Below are 19,919 nucleotides of genomic sequence, written 5' to 3'. Positions count from 1 at the left end.
TTTCTCACTGATTTTAGCACGCTTCATAATTGTTTCATAATTATTGGGTAGTATGGCTAAGTATTGGCTGGTTATGATCATATACCACACTTTTCTTACCGTCTATCTTCGGGGGTTTTAGGTACATTATATAACATGCAATAAACACTACTCATAAACACGAGTTTACAGAACTGATCATTAACTAATCTTAAGCGCCACTTTTCCTCCAAATATCAAATAACACTCTATTTTAACGCCAAACTGAAAAATCAGTTAAAAAGATACCACTTAGAAATATTTTAATAGAACACTTTAAACCAGATTCAAAAATTCGTTGCTAGCAACAAGATATATTATAAAAACTTATAATCGTAAACACAGAGTCAAATTGCAAGGCAAGGACAGTGTTTTAAAACTACAAAATCACAAACTCGAGCTTGTGCTTAAGCTTGAGTTCATAATCAATTCAGATATAGGGTTATTAAATTACCATTTATAAATCATAAAAAGGGACATCAAAGTGCATATTAAAATTACTTACAGCATTTGGAGAGCTGAAAAGCAACTTTTCTACGTCTATTATTGCGCCTATAATTGCCGCAATTCATCGAATGGCTGACGCTTCACGAGTGGCGTTGCCAATACACGTAGTCAAACCATTCTGCAGAGTGCTTGTTTGCAACTTTATTGTGGCTTGTCACTTTTATAGCATTATTCAACTATTTTTATGACAAGCCTAAACGTTCCTTATTTCTTTTTTCCAGGTTATATTCTGCAAAATCCTTTCCATGCAATAAAATATTTAAGCTACAGTGAAAAGAGCAGTGCTTAGCGCTCTTTCTCGTTTTCTACACTTAATCTGACCATAAATTACCCATTAGGGATACTAAAATACTTTTTTCAAGAATTGTGAATAAAGAAATTCCTTGTTCTTATGACACTGAAACAAGTGTAGTGTTTAGAGTCACTTTTATTATTAATTTTATTTCACTTCTGCAATTTACTTGTCTATCACCACCATAATTTCCAATTTAACCAAAATAAGTATATTCTCTGACTTATATAAGTTTTCAAATGATCTACCAAGACCAATTGAAAATATACCAGTTTTGCCAACAATTAGGCGCTTCTAGCACATATATAGTAAAGTTACTCACCATTCTTAGCAAGCTTAAATTTTTGTTTATATTTGATGTTCTGTAAGTCACAATAATTTTTTTTTAATTTTTCTATTAAGGCAAAACTTGTATTTGCCAATTTGTCCTCATCACTTGATAATATTTTTTTACCATCATCTTATTCAAATCGGAGGATACTAAATAAAATCAAATCCCTCAATTTATCTATTTAGAATATACAATTTTTTTGTAAATGTGCTTAAATCGCAGATTATAATATCTCGAGGGCATATAAGCTATTAAAATTTCGACTCTCAGACGTAAGAGTACTAAGTGCTATATACGAGAATATTAATCACAAGCCATACTTTCTAGAAATATCAAAAAGAATTAAAAATTCTTACAGATCCTAATCCAAAAGTCATGGTGTTTCTTATAGGTGATAACCAAAATACATTTGAATATATGTATGAAATACGATTCTGTTACCACAAATCTTTCACTATAGAATGGCTCTTGTTGTAGCAAATAGGTTTGACGTGGAAATCGGAGAGTGATGGAAAGTAACATTCCTTCTTCCCAAATTTTAATCCTTTTAGAATTATTTCTGCTAAGAACTATTAAAAAATGTCGTTTCCTTAGAACTTATGAACCAGAACATAACTAGTGCATTTCTCTATAGTCTACATAACACCCAGCTGCTTTCTCCATTAGTTATAACTAGCAACTAAATGAACTAACTTTCTTTTACAACCTTCAAAAGTTGTTTATGTAAAAGTGTCTTTGAATGTCTGCAGCAAATTCCGCTCAAACGAATTGCAGTAATAATTTAGAACACTCTCTTGTCATAAATTTACAATGCCTTTAACGACTTCATTTCGAAAATTCAAAATGTGCATACTTACCCTCACATCAAACGCGATAGCGGCGGCAGCGACTATGATGAATTGCTACTAACCTCCTTTAGGCGCAGAAAAGGCGCGTCTCGTTTGGCGCTCGCCGCTATAAAATTGTATGCAATTTTAAAAATCTAGATAAAAGATAACAAAGTTTACAGTTGAAAATTGGGCTGAAGTTGCGTCGGCTTGCAATTGCTTCGTTTAATGGCTTAACTTCCAGCCAAATTTTTGTGTCATTTTTTTTCCAATTTGCAGCGCTTACAAGCTTCTTTTTTCTGTTTCTTTTGCATTCTTACCGTTATTTAACAATAGCATTCACCCATTAACTCTAGTTCAGTACACTAATAAATAAAAAGAAAGTAGCTATTTTCCACTAACGTTTTACAGCTACAGCATTTATCACTCAACTTCTGTCCCGACACTGATCGGCACACGGCTTAAACATGCGTTCGTTAGAAACATTTTATGTCCTTATGATGTCTAGAAGTTAGCTACATTTTTATTTGCGGCCTTTATTTTGATTGGCAATTGACTGTAAACCACTTTTTTTTACTTTTTACTTTTTACGAATTATTAAAGTTAAATTCATGTCTTTATTACATTATGATACATTTATTTCTAATATGTGCGTAGAACATATAGAATGAAGAAACGAGCATAGTTCTTTGACACATTAAACCTCAGAGAAATTGTTGATCGCTTAATATTGTTCGACGCTTTTCTCTACATCTTTATGTATAATGTAACAAGATCTTTACGAAGAGTAAGCAATACAGCACAATATTTTTGTATTGAGAATACATTTATTTATACTTTTAGATATTCTAGGAGAGAAACGATACTTGAAAGTGGGTAGTTGAGCATGGATTAAAGTCACACATTTTGACCGTATGAAGATTACAATCATTCTCTTTCTCTAAACTCAATTTATGGCAAAACAAAATTTTTCTTTACCTCAGTCATAAAATTTTAGTGAAATGAGCTTATTTTATTTTCCGTATTTCATATTTTTAATGAATATCTAATTTATGATCTTATTCGAAACTTACTCGCCAGATACGGAAATCCATTTGAACGACTCTTTCTTGATATTTTACGATATACAGTGGTTCTATGAGTATTTATGTCATAGTCCTGATAATTGTTAAGATTTTTAGTGTATGTGCTCAAGCTTTATATAGAGTTCCAGGTTTTGCGTCCACAGATTAACTTAGATTTCATTACTATCGCTTCGTTCACTTTTCTGACACATAAATTGTTTTGATTATCTTTGCGTTCAGTGTGGTTGGTGTCTCCTCGAACTTTTTTAAACATTTCAGGCTTATGGCACAACACGTATGAAGAAGAACCAGAAACACAGGATATGAAGTAATCAAGGGCATAGTGAAAAAGTAGTAAGTAATATTTTCCGATTCAGCTTTTCCAAAAAAAAATAAACTTTTGCCTCTCATACGAGTTTAAAAGCTGAATTATATTCCAGACAAGAACCTGTTAACCATGCCGTAAATTGGAAAAGTCTCTGATCAAAATCATAATAGTACAGATGAAGCTACAACTACAGCTAAACAGTAAACTTAAAGTTTTAATTTAGTTTAACTAATTTTTTGCGTTTCTCCTAACCAAAATCTAATTAAATGGAAATATAACGGTATTAATTACTATTTTGATGAGGAACTGTTAATATTGGTATATTTTTAGATTGACATGTTGTACATGAATTTGAACCGCTTTAGATCTAATTACCTACTATGGCACAATGTTTTATTAATATTAGTCACTGTAAACTTAAAGAAACTCATTGGCTTGGAAGTTACTGCAATGGATTTGATTATTTTAAAATAAAAAGGTTGAATCTTGAAGAACATGCTTTTTGGGAGCATTCGAATAGCTGAATTCTCAATGAAATGAGCTCTAACATATGGTGTATATCGTGGTGAAAAGAACTTAAAAAAAAAGTTTCTTATAAATTTTATGCATTCACAAGCTGCAATATTGTGTGATATTTACACATATAATAATTTGTAATGTACAAGTATTTTGAAATAAGAAATAATTTTATTGATAGATTTTTTACTATTACTCGTACCGCTTTTACTTGTTGAGCCCATTAATTAAAGTTGCTAAACTTGAACTAATTTTTGAGACTTGTTTAAATTTAATTGAATAATTAACTAAACTTGTATAGCACCCAAAAATAATTTAAAAAATTTACATATACGTATGTATATGTTACAAGTAATCACGAGCTTTATTACTGTATGTATGTTTATGTAAATATATATTTTTAACTACCAAGCCAAGATCGCCAGCCAAAACATACTTGTATTTCAAGTCGCATTGCCAATCGTTGAAATAATTAATTTCTGGTAATTTGATGTCTAAGTTTTTTTTATTTGTTTCTCTAAGAATTTATATGAACACATATGAATTTATCTAGGCAACTTTTCAGCTGCTTGTGTGCTAAATTAAAACAACAAGTGGCAAATGAACAACGAAAAGGCGTTGCAATCGTAGCTAACTCGATTTATTGATTTGCATTATGTCTCGCAGAAACATATTAGATATACGATTTCTTTATTTATGAATTGTTTACTTTTGTGGTTTTGTTTTTGTTCTATTACACACACAGAATGCAACCTTTAACTTCTTTAATAAGCAGTCACTGTTGTATTTAATTGGCACACCTTTTTACAATAACTAATAGCTCGTTAAATGCTATTGTTGTAAATTATGTGCATAAATTTTATTATTTTCAATTATGAATATTATTATTGACAATTTGTTTTGTCTAAATCATAAAATTAATGTAAGAATTTTGAATTATTTGTAATAAATTATATGTTAGTCTAGCAGAAACCCTTCGACGGCGCAACTGGTTCCATTCGATTAACTAATTGCGATATTTTCTATAAGGAAATTAATTATGCAGTGATTAATCATGCAACGCTTTGATTTGGAAATTGGTATTTTGTTATTGTTATTGCTTAATCAAGGCGAAAATATTTTTAGGTTTTTCAAATATGAAACATAATTCTTTTATTTCAACACAATCTTTGAGAATTTCATGAAGGAATGACTACCAAACCACCTGTCAAAGTAAACGTAAGTGACAATATATAGGGTAGTCGAAAAAGTATTTTCATATTCCTAACCAAAATTTAACTTATTTTTTTTATTGTATTTTTATACTAATAAATAAATAAACAGATATATATCATATTGGTCGACCACTTTTTGCCATTTTTTCGATATTCTACCAGTGTAAAACTTTCATCAATGTAAATCGAAGCTTCGAAATTTCGAAATTTCTAGAAGGGAAGCGCGCGACCCTTATTGTGCTACACGATACTTCACAAATTTCAATGGTGGCTTGCTTGGCATTCTTTTTTTTTTTTTTTGTTTTTCAAAATATAGCGAATTTCTTCATTATTTTCAGTCAGTTTTGAACAGCTGTAATTTTTTTTTCAACTTCCTCAAATTTAATTTTAATTCAATGAAGTTTAAAATCTCACCTTTCCAACACTATATGGTATGACACAATGTGGCTGGTAGCACGGGAGATATACGACTGCAAGGAAATCTTTTGGCAAAATACGAAAATACTTTTTCGACTACCAAATATATGATGTTTTGGCTAGATGACATACATTTTTTACCTCGAAGAAAAAAAGAAGGATTAAGGAGAGAAATAATCTTCTTTTATTTACATTTTTCGTCTAATTTTAATATCTTTTGAAGTGGATTTGTTCTACCCTCAACCGAGACTCTAAGTGAATTATTCAGAACGAAGTTTTTTCGCAGTTTTGTAAGTTGTTGTTGTATAACAAAAACTATATTGGACATAGATGACTAAAGCCTAAATTTCCAAATTTTGAAAATCGAGTTATGCACTTTTTGGTTTGGTATTTATCGCTGCATACCTTGACTTGACTCGCAACATAGTGTTGCGCTCATTTACTTACTTCTATGTCATTGAGGGCAAGTATGCAAAACGCGCTTGACACAAACAACGGTAAATAAACAAACAACTCATTAGTGCAACATAAACAGCTGAGCTTGGTAGTAAAGTTAGTGCAAAGTGATTTCAATTTGGAAAATATTCATGTTTGAGCTGTCACCTGTCGAGTGTCAGCGTAGCAGTAGCGACAGTTGTCAGACTAGACAAAATTGTCAAGCAATAAAATGGACTCATTTTTAAAAATAATCCGTATATGTGCATATGAAACAGACATTTACAATTTTTGTAAATACTCATAGTACACATACACATATACATATGTACACATACTCATACAAGTTGTGCATATTGGAATATAGGAGCATATAGCTATTTACTTACTTATTAAGTCAGCGCGTCTGGCATTAACGAGCAAATATGTCGCGGTTGCAAGTTTGTTAGTAAATTAATGAAATAATAAATTGTATGAACACACACAGGTGCCCAAATCTGCAAATTTATGACACAAACTGCCTACTTATAGCTAACAGAGTTATTCAAAATATTTACCAAATAAATAAATTTTCATAAAGTGTTTTCAATATTGGGTTTTGCTCTTTTTAATGTCTGCGGCAACATGCCGACACGTAATGCGCGCATAAATCATTGTCAAATTATGACAGTCAGCGTGAAAAATTGCTAACATGAAGATAATGCGTTCAAAATGTATGTAGTTGCATGTTAAGTTGCAACTGCTTTTGCGGTTGCGGCTCGGTTTATGTGTAATTTACGAAAAAGTAGCCTCGTATGTTCATGTATAGATAATGGCAAACTTGAAGGAATGAAGACATTTTAAGCCTAACTATAGATAAGCGTCGACTTGTTATGTATGTCAAATGCGAATTTTAAATAAGATTACTTTATTTGTTTAATTCGAGTCTAGTTACTGCACTCAAATCATTTCCTGCTTAATAGACTTCTCTCAGAAGGCAATATGTAGCGGGTGAAAAATAAAATAAACGGGTAAAAATGGCTTAGCTCGGGTGCAACCGAAAATGTATACTCTTGCAACTTGCAGGAATCAAAGCCAGAGAAATACCTTAAGATATGAAGCGTTAACCAGAGGATCGGAATCCGAGCAAGTTTTTATGTAAGGTTTGTCCAGAAAGTGATAGGACTGATTTTAAGGCATTAGAGGGCGTTTCTAATGAACAGACGAGCGACTGGTCAGTTGTCTTCGAGCAGCTGGAGGATCATGACATCGCGTGACATGTTTCTGTGAGTGATCCAAGCTGAAAATGCAGCGTTCGTTTACAGAGGTACGTGATTAAATTCTGTGTGAAACTAGATAAATCTGCGACAGGGACATTTGATATGATCATGCAGGCTTACCCAGGTGTTGCTTTAGCAAGAAGTGTTGTGTTCCGATGGCACCAAGTCTTTTTGAACGGCCGGAGAGACAAACCGTCAACGCCAAGTTTTACGTGAAAGGGTCAATCGGATCCGACAAGACAGCATAAACGATTGGAAGTTGCATCACGACAACGCCCCCGCTCACATCGCCTATCTTGTAAACAGCTACCTAACCAAGGCCGGCATCCCTGGACTTTTTTTGCTTCCTTGCCTGAAAATTCCGATGAAAGGCAAGCATTTTGAGACCACAAAAGCGATCCAAGCAGCACACATCTCGGCTCTCAAGGATATTCTGGAGGATGCGTTCCGAGATGCCTTCAATGCTTGGAAATCGCGCTGGCAGCGCTGCATCGACTCAGAAGAAGCCAATTTAGAAAGTTTTTAAAGAATTGTAACGATTGGTTCAATAAAGGTTTTTAATCGACTCAGTCCTATCACTTTCCGGAGAAACACTGCACTTCAATGGAATTATTAGTGCAAAATTTTATTTCGTTATTTTAATTAATTCTTGATTTGTGTACTGGAAAATGAAGGAATCAAATGGATTTTAAAAATGTGTTATATGGAAGTAGACGTAATTGTAGTTCGATTTCGCCCATTTTCACACTGTGACATAGGAATATGAAAATATTTCCCGAGATATGAGATTTCACCATAAAATGTGTGGGGCCGAAAGTCCTGTATTTTTATATCCGACTATGCCCATTTACTATCTCGTAATTTTTTTTTGTAATAAGGAACTTGCATACCGAATTTTATCAAGATATCTCAATTTTTGCTCAGATGATACGTACAACCGTTTGGTGAACAGAGCTATAATACTCTGTAGCAAAAGGTTGCAAGAGTATAAAGTGCACTAAACAAATGCGGAAGTTTGCTAGAAATTTTATCCTCTGCAAAAACAACTTACATGCGTTTACATGCCACTGGATCTAAGAGCACATTAGCTGAAGACCTTACTACAAGCAACATCCCTGAGATGTTATACAACAATATGCAATGCGGCAAGACATAACAACAGAATTTTTGCTAATTGCATTTATTGGCATGAGAAATGTGCAGGTGTAACTTTTAAGGCGTTGCTTGGTTTTTCCACAAAGACAAGTTGTAAAAGTGGCTTAGCAGCAGGGATTAAAGATTTTTATGCAAGTGAAAGGATGTGAGGAATTTAGCGTGGAAGATCATTAAGAGAACTATGAATAGAAAAATAAAGCATATGGAAGCATATATTAGGTCAAGACGAAGAAGTCTACTAAGAATAAGATACTCCATTCGACTTAAAAAAAAACAAGGTCGTGCTAACCTAAAATGCGTACTGCGAAGTAAACGTTCCTAAGATATTCCTGAAATATTTTATTGTGAAATCAAAAACTTGAAGAACTATAAGCCAATGAGATATTTTCCCCAGCAAACCAGACCCAAACATACACAAATCATCAGGCACAGCTGCTTCAAATGACAAATCGTTGGCTTGACAAATCGCACAAGCTATAAATATAAGAATGTCATCTTTCCAAAGTCAACTTACTTGCCGAATAACAAAGAGCATCTCGGCGCATTGAAAAGGTCGGAGGTACTTCGCTCACCCGCCAGCCTCACGAACCCGCACAGGTACCGCAGCACACCGTCCAAAAGCTGCCAGTCAATTTATTTTCATTTTTTACTTAAATCTTTGGACTTTCAGCATTTTTACTGCCACATTTTCATCTAAGCATAAACTTACTTAAGTACGAGTACTGCTTTTTCGGTTAACATGAATAATTTATGAATGAGATGCGCATTGCACCGAAAATGTGTGGCTACTGACGACTGCACAGCTTGCAAATAATGGCAGATATGAATATTTTGCAAGCGGAGGTATTTGAAGGCTTCTCGATATTTTTCGAATTTTTTTTTTTTTTTGTTTTGTATTTTACAAACGTACAAAGCAATTGAGAATTGTTGTTGTATTTATGGTGGTGGAATACTTGGTGGTGGCCGATGCTTCTTGGCCGCATCATACATAGCTGCAAAACCTTTTGCCGTGTATGTTATTTGAAGATTTACAACTTTGTTGCCATCTTGAGTATTGCGACAGAGTGACAAATTTCGGACAATACTCGTTTGCCCATTTTGTGTTTGCTTTCTGGCAAGTAAATATCGGTCTGTGTACTTACGTTGCAAAATAGGTTTAAGTGATTTTCGCATGTTGTTTTGAAGCGATTTGTATATGGAAATTGCGCAATACTTTTGACATTTGGTATTTTGCGAAATTTTGTTTGGTAAAAAACTGAACAGTGGTCGCAGGAGGCAGAGAGCATTATGCTTTAGCACAAGTTAATCTGGCCATGCGCTGGTTACGGACTTGGTCTATTTTTCATAAAATTATCTGTCGAATTTAAATTGAAGTCACTTTCTTCGAATGCATTTAAACTAATTGCGTTTTCAACAGATCAACAGTTCACGAATGCCGGACTGGTTTTATGAGACACCTTCTCTAGACTAAATCTAAACCCGAATTTTTTGTTTGACTGGAGATCATATTTAAATAATTAAAAATTCGCTGACAGAAACGTTGTTATCATTTAAACACAGAACGGAACATAAGTCTTCTCACGCATATTAGGCATGACATCAAACAATATCCCTTGACTGCAGCAACTGATTTATTTATTGGAAACATTGAACTAAACCAAGCTCAAAACAAAGTTTAAATTTCCAAAACAAATACAAAAATTAGCCAAATCACTTTCAAATTTCATGCGGCTTAAACGTTTATTTATATACTCTAAAATTTTATTGGTTCCTAAGTTGCCTGCGGTCGGTACCGCGCTGTGCTCTGTTTACTCCAATAAAAATTAGAGAAACACCGTCACCGCCGCAAGACAAATACGACGCATTCGCGAGAGAAACGGGGGGAAATTGTGGATTGAATTGTTATTTATTTGATATCCTTTGTGCGCCTAATAAAGAGCGCTGCCAAGCGGCCAACATGCGCATAAACAAAGCGCACACACACAAGGTGCAAGGTGTAGCATTTGAAGGCACAAAAGTCGATATCTAATTGCAGGCAACAAATATCTAGTATATGGGAAGGTAGCTGTTGGCTTTGTTTGCCATTTCACCGCAACTTTGCGTCAAAGCATTTGTTGAGCAACAGGTTGCCATGAATAACTTCACTTGCAACATTCCACGCAACGCAGCAGCGCCAGCAGGCTAATGCGTATTCTGGTTGTTGCTATTAATATGGCTTATTGTTGTTGCTGTGTAACACATAACGTTGCACAATAAATAACACAAATGACGCCATCAACCCATTGGGTGATTGGTTGGCAATTGAAACACATAAATGGAAGTTGCAACTTGCAACAATTTGGATTATATGCTGTGCTTTGTTTTGCCATTACTATTTGTTTCTGCCAAATGCTATTATAGCGTTTTGGGTTGACATTTGATAGCGATGAGGGACATTTATCTGCCACGCATTTAACAAGCCCTCACATTATCCATTGTTACATTTATTTAGATGAATTAAGAGCTCAAGTTGACTTTATTTAATTAAATAATAATCTCAAAGCAACATTGTTCAACTTCTTTATCTCGCATTTGCTTCAACGTTGTAATGAAAAGCTGTGAGGTAAAATAATGGACCGATATTATCGCTTAGTTAGAGGTAACCTAAGTCTTCATAACAGGCACCTTACTTCACAGATTCTCAGGAGAGTTGTAGTGGAGCCATTGTGAATCTGTTCTAAGAAATTAATTAGATTATGTTAGACAAGATTAATAGACTTATTTCTGTGAAAGCGATAGAATTGGGTAGTTGCAAAACCGGTCCTTTGTGGTGTCAAAGCTCCTGCGTATGTATGATATTAGATATGCATCTATGTATTTGTAAAATGTATGTATAAAGTTGAATATGATCAGATCAAGAGACTAATGCCTATTCAAGCAATTTCTCCAGTTGAAGGAAGATATATAATCCAAGATGCCGAGTGATAGTCGAAGAGAAAGCGTGGAGATAATGCTAACTCGCGGATAATTGAGGAAGTGTGGTTAAAAATATATGTACAAGTTCCAGCAGGTGATTTACTTCGATGAGCGTGGTATCAATACAACAACTAATGTCACTGTTATGATTTAACAAATTTATAAAATCTGAAACCTTGATAGGAAAAGTAGCTCTGCCGTAATCTCATTGTTTACAATGGTGGAAGACAGCCGAGGGAACGCTGTAATCGCTAAACGACCAAAATACGGTAATCAACTTTCGCTTCTGCACAGCGAGTCATCTAAAATCCAGCTTGGTATCTACCATTCTGAGGGTCCAATAAATATTGACAAAAACAAGAGACGATTTGTGCCGCGGAAAAATCTAATACATACATATGTTGTTATTGTTGATGCAATGGACAATGTTACCAGACAAAATATAGATCCTGTTCAGTCGTTTCGACACGACAAGCATAGGAAACTAAGGAATTGTTCAGCAGACCTCAACATAAACAAAGGGTGTAATGAAAAGTCTTTAGTTAGTGGCTAACAACAACTTGTAAACAAATTCTTTCAGAGGATACTGCAAAAGGAAGATTTTAACACGTAAGCGTAAGCTTGTGAATTTTGGAGGAAGGGGAAAGAAAACCCGGTCTTCTTCTTTCTCACTGATGAATTATAGTTTTCCGAAAACTGTAGTAAACTCTACGTCAGTGGAATTGCGCCATTTTCTACACAATTTCTTCACAATTCTACTTCTATCGAAAAAAGCAGGGAAATAAGAATTTAAGCACGTTGTCTATGAAGACTCTTTAACGAGTTGAACTATCGCTGATTCGTGGAGCAAGTACCTGGAGCATTAAGCAAAAACAACCAAAAGCAATTTTACGTGTGCGTACAGGGGTCTATGCGCTTTGGCGTGTCGCTGATCAAAACGATAGCGCTGATAAATTGCGCGCTTAACGGTGCTGAAGAGGTAAGTGAATACACCGGCATTACTCAGAATATGTTTTTACGTGTGCGCCGAGCGCCTCATCGGGTGTATTGCGCGTCTGACTACAAAGCGGTGAGTTGTGGGTTCAATTTATACAGTTTTGTTCAGCCACCTAGCACGGTGTCTTTCTTGGCTCAATTCGTCAGAAAGTATGATTTCTATTTACTGATAATATTAGAGAAATCTGCCGTTGGTTATTTATTTGTAGCTTAATCATTTTATTGACGAAAATTTAATGATATATCCATTGTGGAGTGCAATGAGCAGCACAAATGGTTTCTTAAAAGACAAGTTTTCCAATGGTAAGATTAAGTACGTAGCCTCTAGTTGATTAGAACTACTTAATTAAGGGATTAAATACAGTTAGAAGGCCGAAAAAAAAAACAAAAACGAAAAAAAACTTTTAAATTCGTTGATCCCAATATTTTTACACATATTATGATATTTTTAACTGTATAGAAAGACTAAAAAATATTTACTTGCAAAGGAACTACAGCTAATCTCCGAGATCTCCTCTCAAAAAAGACGTTTTGCGGTGACCACTATATTTGCGTGCAACTTCGAAAATATTCACCGAAACGATATGAAATTTTCTGTATGAATTCTTAAATAAGAAATTAAGAAAATAAAATAAAACGTACAAAAAACCTTTGTAATGCCAGATCGATTACTAATCCCCAGCTGATGGTTACGTCATTCAGAATGTCAACGTTTTCGTCAAAGTTTATTAAAGACTTTATATCTAATTCTGATACTTTTTTCAGTCCCTTGAACTCGAAAGCGAAACTCCTGGAAATCTAATCCCAGTTCTGCATAAGACCGTACATAGGGCAATAGTATGTACTTATATCGTTGTTAAGAATTACCTTGCACTAGATCTAGGCTGTCCTTCACGTGCGCAAGGTTTACCTTCTTACCCTGATCCTTAGTTTAAGGTAAGGCGTTTCCAAAAAATGTCTATCAATAGTTTTACTCAAATGATTTGCACTTTTTTCATTACAACCTTAATTTTAAAATCCAATCTCTATGCACCTTCCGTGATCATTTAACTAATTTCCAAAAACACATAAATCAGTAAGCACTTTAGCACTCTTTCACGCCTCCTTAAAATCCCCTGAAGCACTTGTCATTTTCGTTACGTTAAAAGGCGCAAAATTTAGTGCGATTTATGTGAGTTTGCCTTCAATTGGAAAATTCAACGAAATCCCGATATTTGTGGTTCACACCGCCACTTTCACTCGCATTTGACGTTTGTTGCTGGCTTGAGGGTAAAATGTAAATATTATGCAAAATGGTCGCGTGTTCGCCTACCTCGTTCAAAGTAAGAAATTATACGCAAATTTTTCATTATTTTTTCCTCTTTTAGCGTATTTAGTCAGTTTCGTTTCGCTTTTTGCGGGTAATCAAAATTCAAATTATTTCAGGAAAACGAAAAAGAAAAAAAAAAAAGAAAATTGAAAAGTGAAAAGTGAAAAGAGAAAAGAGAAAAAAGTGAAAATTCATTTGCAACACTTCGTTTTGACGATTTCTCATACTCCTTGCCATTTGCATGGTTTCTATGCTGAAAATTTTCGGTTTCTGTATGCAATATTGCATCCAACATTATTACCGTTAAGTAAACAACGAAAAATTGCTCACATGCAACAAAAGAAATAGCAAACAACACAATTTTACTGGCAGCGTACAACATCGATTGTGTGGGTTGTCTGCTGCACATAAAGGATATACCATCACTTTTTCTTATAGCTACACATTTCTCGTTTTGCAGGTTCAATGCCACCTCGATTATTATCCGAAGCGATGGCTGACAATGAAAGCAATGATATTGGTAAGAAGGCTGCACCGAAGCTAAATACCCTTCACAGGTGCATTTCTGTTAGTAACTTTGTGTTCAGTTTGTATGGAAGCTATATGCTWTAGTAATTCGTTCTGAACTTTTTTTTTCGGATATTATATTGTTGCCTTAGAAAATTATCTATACCAAATTTCGTGAATATATTTAGTCAAATGTTAAAGTTTTCCATGCAAGAACTTGATTCTGATCGTTCATTTTGTATGGCAGCTATATGATATAGTGGTCCGATATCGGCAGCTCCGACAAATGAGCAGCTTCTTGGAGAGAAAAAGACGTTTGCAAAATTTCAAAACGATATCTTAAAAACTGAGGGACTAGTTCGTATATATACGGACAGACTATATGCTATACCCTGTTCAAAGTATAATAAGTTCCTTTGCAAACTAACATCAAAATTTATATATGCTCTAATAAACTAATTCCTAGAATATCCTTTAGTTCGCTTTGTAGCACAGGAAATGTGCGTGGTCAGCAGATAAAGATTAGCCTAAACAAGCCAGTGGAAACATGTAAAATTAATGCACGTAGCACTTTAATTGTCGTTAAATGCCAAGTAACAACATCAAGTTTAGTAGATTAATGCCGACTGTACATATTCACATTCATATGGACTTAAATGAGTATAGGACTTGTGATGCCTGATGGTGGACATTTAGGGAAAAAATACTTTAATCCCGACAATCTGTTGCGTCCCGAAATTTGCACTTTTAACTCAAAATCATAACAAAGAATCTCAACATTATATAGATATTAATACCTTAAAACAACTTCGATCAGTCCAAAACCTGTAGAACTTCGAGAAATAAAAGACGCAGAGTTACAAGAGACTTCGCTTTAATCTATCAGCAACAGAGACATGTAAAAAAAATATGTAACTTTATAATATGACGGCTTAGTACTCAATATTTCGAAATAGAATCCCGAATCACAAACTGTCAAATAACAAATAGAATAAAGTACCAAAAACACACTCAAACAAGTAAGGAAGGGCTAATTTCGGGTGTCACCGAACATTTTATACTCTCGCATGATAAAGTGATAATCGAGATTTCATTATCCGTCATCTGCATTACATATTTTTATATTTTGCTGTAAAATTAATTACATTAGATCAATTTGTGTACTTTGAGTATTGAATTGTATTTTCATTTATTTTANGTGAAATGAGCTTTCCAAAAAGGTATAGCATGATCCGATGCGACGAATAAAACTAGAACTACGCGCTCTCAGCGCCAATTAGCGAAAATACCGCAAGACTTTTTTGACAAACTGTTATTATCCCTATCAAACTTTCTTACCACATACAAAACTCACGTACAAACATACTTCTAAACCTTAGTGTGTACAACCGTACCGCCCGCGCATTCAATGCACTTACATGATAAATGTCAACGTTAGCTCTTGCCAGTGCAACAAAATTCTAACACTCGTTGCTACTACTCCGCAAGCATTCGCCAACATAATAATGCATCCTGTTGCTTTCTATGTACTCCATGGCCGACTGTGAACGCAGAAAAAACACGCAAAGGCAATTAAAATTATTTAATTGACATGAGTGCACCAACAACACCAACAACCACAAGGCGTGCAAAAATAATGACAAAAAAATTTAAAATAAAAGAAATGGCATTTAGGAAGTTACGGACTAAGTGGAGCCGGATTTAAGCTAAGATTATATCGATGCATGCAAGTGGCTGTTAAGTGAAGAAGCGACACCGCTCTGCTGAGCCGTACAGAAGGGTGGTGTTGTGGGTTGCAACATTTCATTTATTTTTCTTTTAGCTTTTTTTTTTTAAGAGACGCCGAGGCTTCTAAATACTGCTACACACTAACCGAACTCAAAACAAAAGTTTAACAAATTCTCAAATTAGAAAGCACAAGAAGAATACATTTGTACTCCCTTGAGACATTTCTAAGCTCAAAAGTAGTAATTTGTAATCAAACCCCCACAGTTCCGTTCTTCTTTCATCGAAAGATTCTTTCTTTGCAGCACAACACGCAAACGCTCTCTGCTACATCCACACTGCCAAATGCTTTATACCCATTTGCATTAGGCATTTTAGTTTATTGATTCAAATTATCGGTTTTGTGGTCATTTAGGAAACCATTACTGCAATTACATGCACCTCACTTAGGCACCAATTCGCATTTAATGGCTTCTCTTGCTTTATTCTTGCGAGATAATCAGTATGTTGTTTTGTATTATTGCCCAACAGCGGTTGACTGCAGTGACTTTAGCGCTAAGCTATAATTTAGTCAGATACTCACTAGTCAAACTCACAATTATATGCCTTTCTATGGTGGAATCTGCAATCAAAAGCTTCACTTATAGAATGACTGCTAAAATTCCGTAAACAAAAAACATTTATACAAATACTTATTCTAGTGCTGAGAGTTTAGTATGAGTGCACACCCATAAAAAATTGTGTATATAAAAGAAGCCATTGTGGGTGAATGTAGATGTAAAAAAGGAATTTTTTTCAGAATAATTATTTTAGCAACTAAAATGGACCAAAATTAGATGAATTTCGGTTGCAGTGAAGCTAATTTAAATTTAATTCTGAGGACAAATGGATTACTAGATCTCTTGTGGTCAATCTTAGGACAAAAGGCTTTTGCGACAGCTCATAAACCGATGATGTCCCAGTGCTGGCCAAACTTCCGAAAAACCTAGCTATCTAGTAGTAGAACGCAAGAAGATACGGGTGCACCGACCCGCTCCTATTCAACTGATAGCAGTTCTAGGAAGCCTTTTCTTGGTAGCTCATCAACTTTACATTTTCCTGCGATTCCGCTGTGGCCTGGCACCCACACCAGTCTTATCACAAAGACACTAGATGCCATTGATAGCGAGGTTACGCACCCTTTTATATGCTCTGAACGCACTGTTAATGAGTTCAAGGCTAGTATCCCAACTCTGCTATCTGAGTGTATGGTCACTCCTCTGAACTCCGGCGCACTAAATCTACTTCTACCTTAATGGCTGCTGCCTCGGCCTTGAAGGTATTGCAATGGTCAGAAAGTCTAAGGCTGGAGTTGATAGAAAGCTCCTAACAGCAAAGCCTTCCACCAACCTTCCCTCCATGCTTTCACCCACTCGTTAAGATGCTCACTGCCCTTCTCCTTCTACGGCTTCTTCCCACCCACAATTCCTTCGCCGGTATATGAGTAAAAAATGAGCCGGAAGAGTTCGGTTTGGCAGCTCCATGATCCAAGTGATCCGCAATCACCCCGCAGTCACGATGATCAAGTTTTTTAAGCAGGACGCCTAAATATTGTTTGCTAGTCCAAATGTTTGCGCAAATTCAACACACTTCCTCATTTCGCACTAAATATGCAACTCTTAATGTTCAAATAAATTTGTTCAGCATAAAATACGGCAGCACCTTTTATCTTACAGCACTGACACCTGTCTAACTCTATATTCACAGCTGGTGACCACGCATTCGCGCTTGCCATCTGTTAAGACAGCCCGGGCATGTTGATACAAATACTCCCAGTATATAAAACACATTTGCATTTTACAGTACAGTACAGTAGACGCAACCGAGATCACAACAAAAATTTCGATTATAAAAGGACAACAAACATAACAGCAACAATGAAATTAACATCAGACGCAAGAGAGCAATAAAACGCAGCCAACCAAGCGACAGCTCGTACGTGAAAGTCCAACAGAAACCACACACAATCTCGGGAACCAAAACATCGCTGCTGGCAATTTGTAATAGCAACATATTTTACACTTAAAATGTCAAATTATATACGCCTAGGACATGGAGGAAAACGTGTAAAAGCGATGGCGCTCAATAGCGAACACGACAATGACACGGGTGGCTGGACATCAGTATGCATATACACTAAATGGTAAATAGGTGTATGTATGTGCGTGTGTGAACGTCGCTTATCACCACAGACAGCTTAGCGTCATAAACAAAATATGCAAATGCATTGTCACTACCATCGTTTGCAGACAATGTATTCTCGCGATAAGCACACTCACACACGCATAATAAGTTAGACTAAAATACCAGGAGACAAGGCTGAATATCTGACGGTGGTTGGTGTAAGCCAGGGGGGACTTTGGTTAACTTACATATATTCTTATAAGCGATGAAGATATAGACATAGAATTAGAATTACCATTAACATTACTATTACAAATATAATTCCAATTACAAATTTCAAATTACAAATTACCAACTTAGTAATGAAAAATTACAATTACAAATTACAATTACAATTACAATTACAAAATTACAAATTACAATTACAAATTACAAATTGCAAATTACAAATTACAAATTACAAATTACAATTATACACATCTAGATGTGTATAAGAGACAGGTATAAAAATATTGCAGCACTTTTTTGGGATAATTGCAACTTGGCTATGCGCACTCGACAAGCAAGCAACATTGCATGTATACTGGCACATAGTAGACAGCTTTATATGCACCTATAGTATATATGTCTTACGTATGAGTAAATACATCCATTAATGTTGCATGTTGCAGCTACAAGTACGCGCGAAGATTTCACTGCAAGATTAAAGTCGAACATTAAGTATGAAGGGTTCAATAAACAACCAAAAATCACACGCACACTTTACAATACATGTATACTATATACACATAAGTGAGTACAGCGCTGTTCTCAATAATTTCCTTGCTCATCACACACATCACATCACCATTACCTAGAAAACTCCAACAAATCATAAATAAAAATCTGCAAAACAAAAACAAATTGTTGTCCAGACAGGAGAGAAGAAATACTGAAATTTGTAAAAGCACTAAAAAATTAAAGGAATTACTGCGCAAAAAACTACATAAAATGAAAAATGTATCACGCACTAAATACATCACTGGGCACAGAGTTGCGTCCAGCTTACACACTTCCTGCGGCATATAACGCTGTGTCGTTGTCAGAGTAAAAATTCGTCTATGCTTTTTTATTTATTTTTTTTTCTTATAGACATTATTTAAAACTGACTAATGCACTTACAATTACAAGACTAATGCATTATTTATGTTCATTAGTGAGACCAGGCTGCGTGCAAGTAGACTCCTAGGAAAGCACTTCTTGCTATATGTTTAGCTTATGAGAGACTTCGTAATTTTTTGCTCACAATAGTATATACAAATATTAAAAATGAATTATATTATATTTGAAAAAGAAATAGCATTTTGATAACAATTTTCGTCTCAAGGAAATATGCTTTGTTGACTTTATCGGTCGAAAAAGGAGGCACGGACGTTATATAATATTAACTATAACTAGCCAAAGTGCAGGCGCAGTAAATATTTACAAGGCAAATATTTGGATACAAAGACTACTGCTTGTAATTATTAAAAGGACTCAGGAGAATTTCTATGAAACAGCAAAAGAAAAAGTTTGATATGTTCAATTTTCCAATATCAAAAGTTCATCAATTTACTGTTTTTCTTAAATATGAGGTTGTAAAAAAAATTTTGCGGTATTTTTATTGAATTTTCAATTGTTCATAAAATTTATTTGATGACTCATGCCCAGCTCTTGACGGATGCTACGGCTGCTACTATGACGGTTTCTTCCCACCAATTCAGCGATTTTATCGCAATTTTCGACGACAGGCCTTCCAGAGCGTGGCGCATCTTCCACCACCTCCACACCAGAACGAAAACGTTGAAACCATCGTTGTGCGGTGGAAATGGAAACTGTATCGGGTCCATAAACTGCACAAATTTTATTGGCGGCTTGAGATG

Source organism: Bactrocera latifrons, unplaced genomic scaffold (assembly GCF_001853355.1).
Source record: "Bactrocera latifrons isolate USDA-ARS-PBARC rearing strain unplaced genomic scaffold, ASM185335v1 scaffold_29, whole genome shotgun sequence".
Taxonomy (NCBI): Eukaryota; Metazoa; Arthropoda; class Insecta; order Diptera; family Tephritidae; genus Bactrocera; species Bactrocera latifrons.
The sequence above is the reverse complement of the archived record's forward strand: the minus strand, read 5'-3'. Positions refer to the sequence as shown.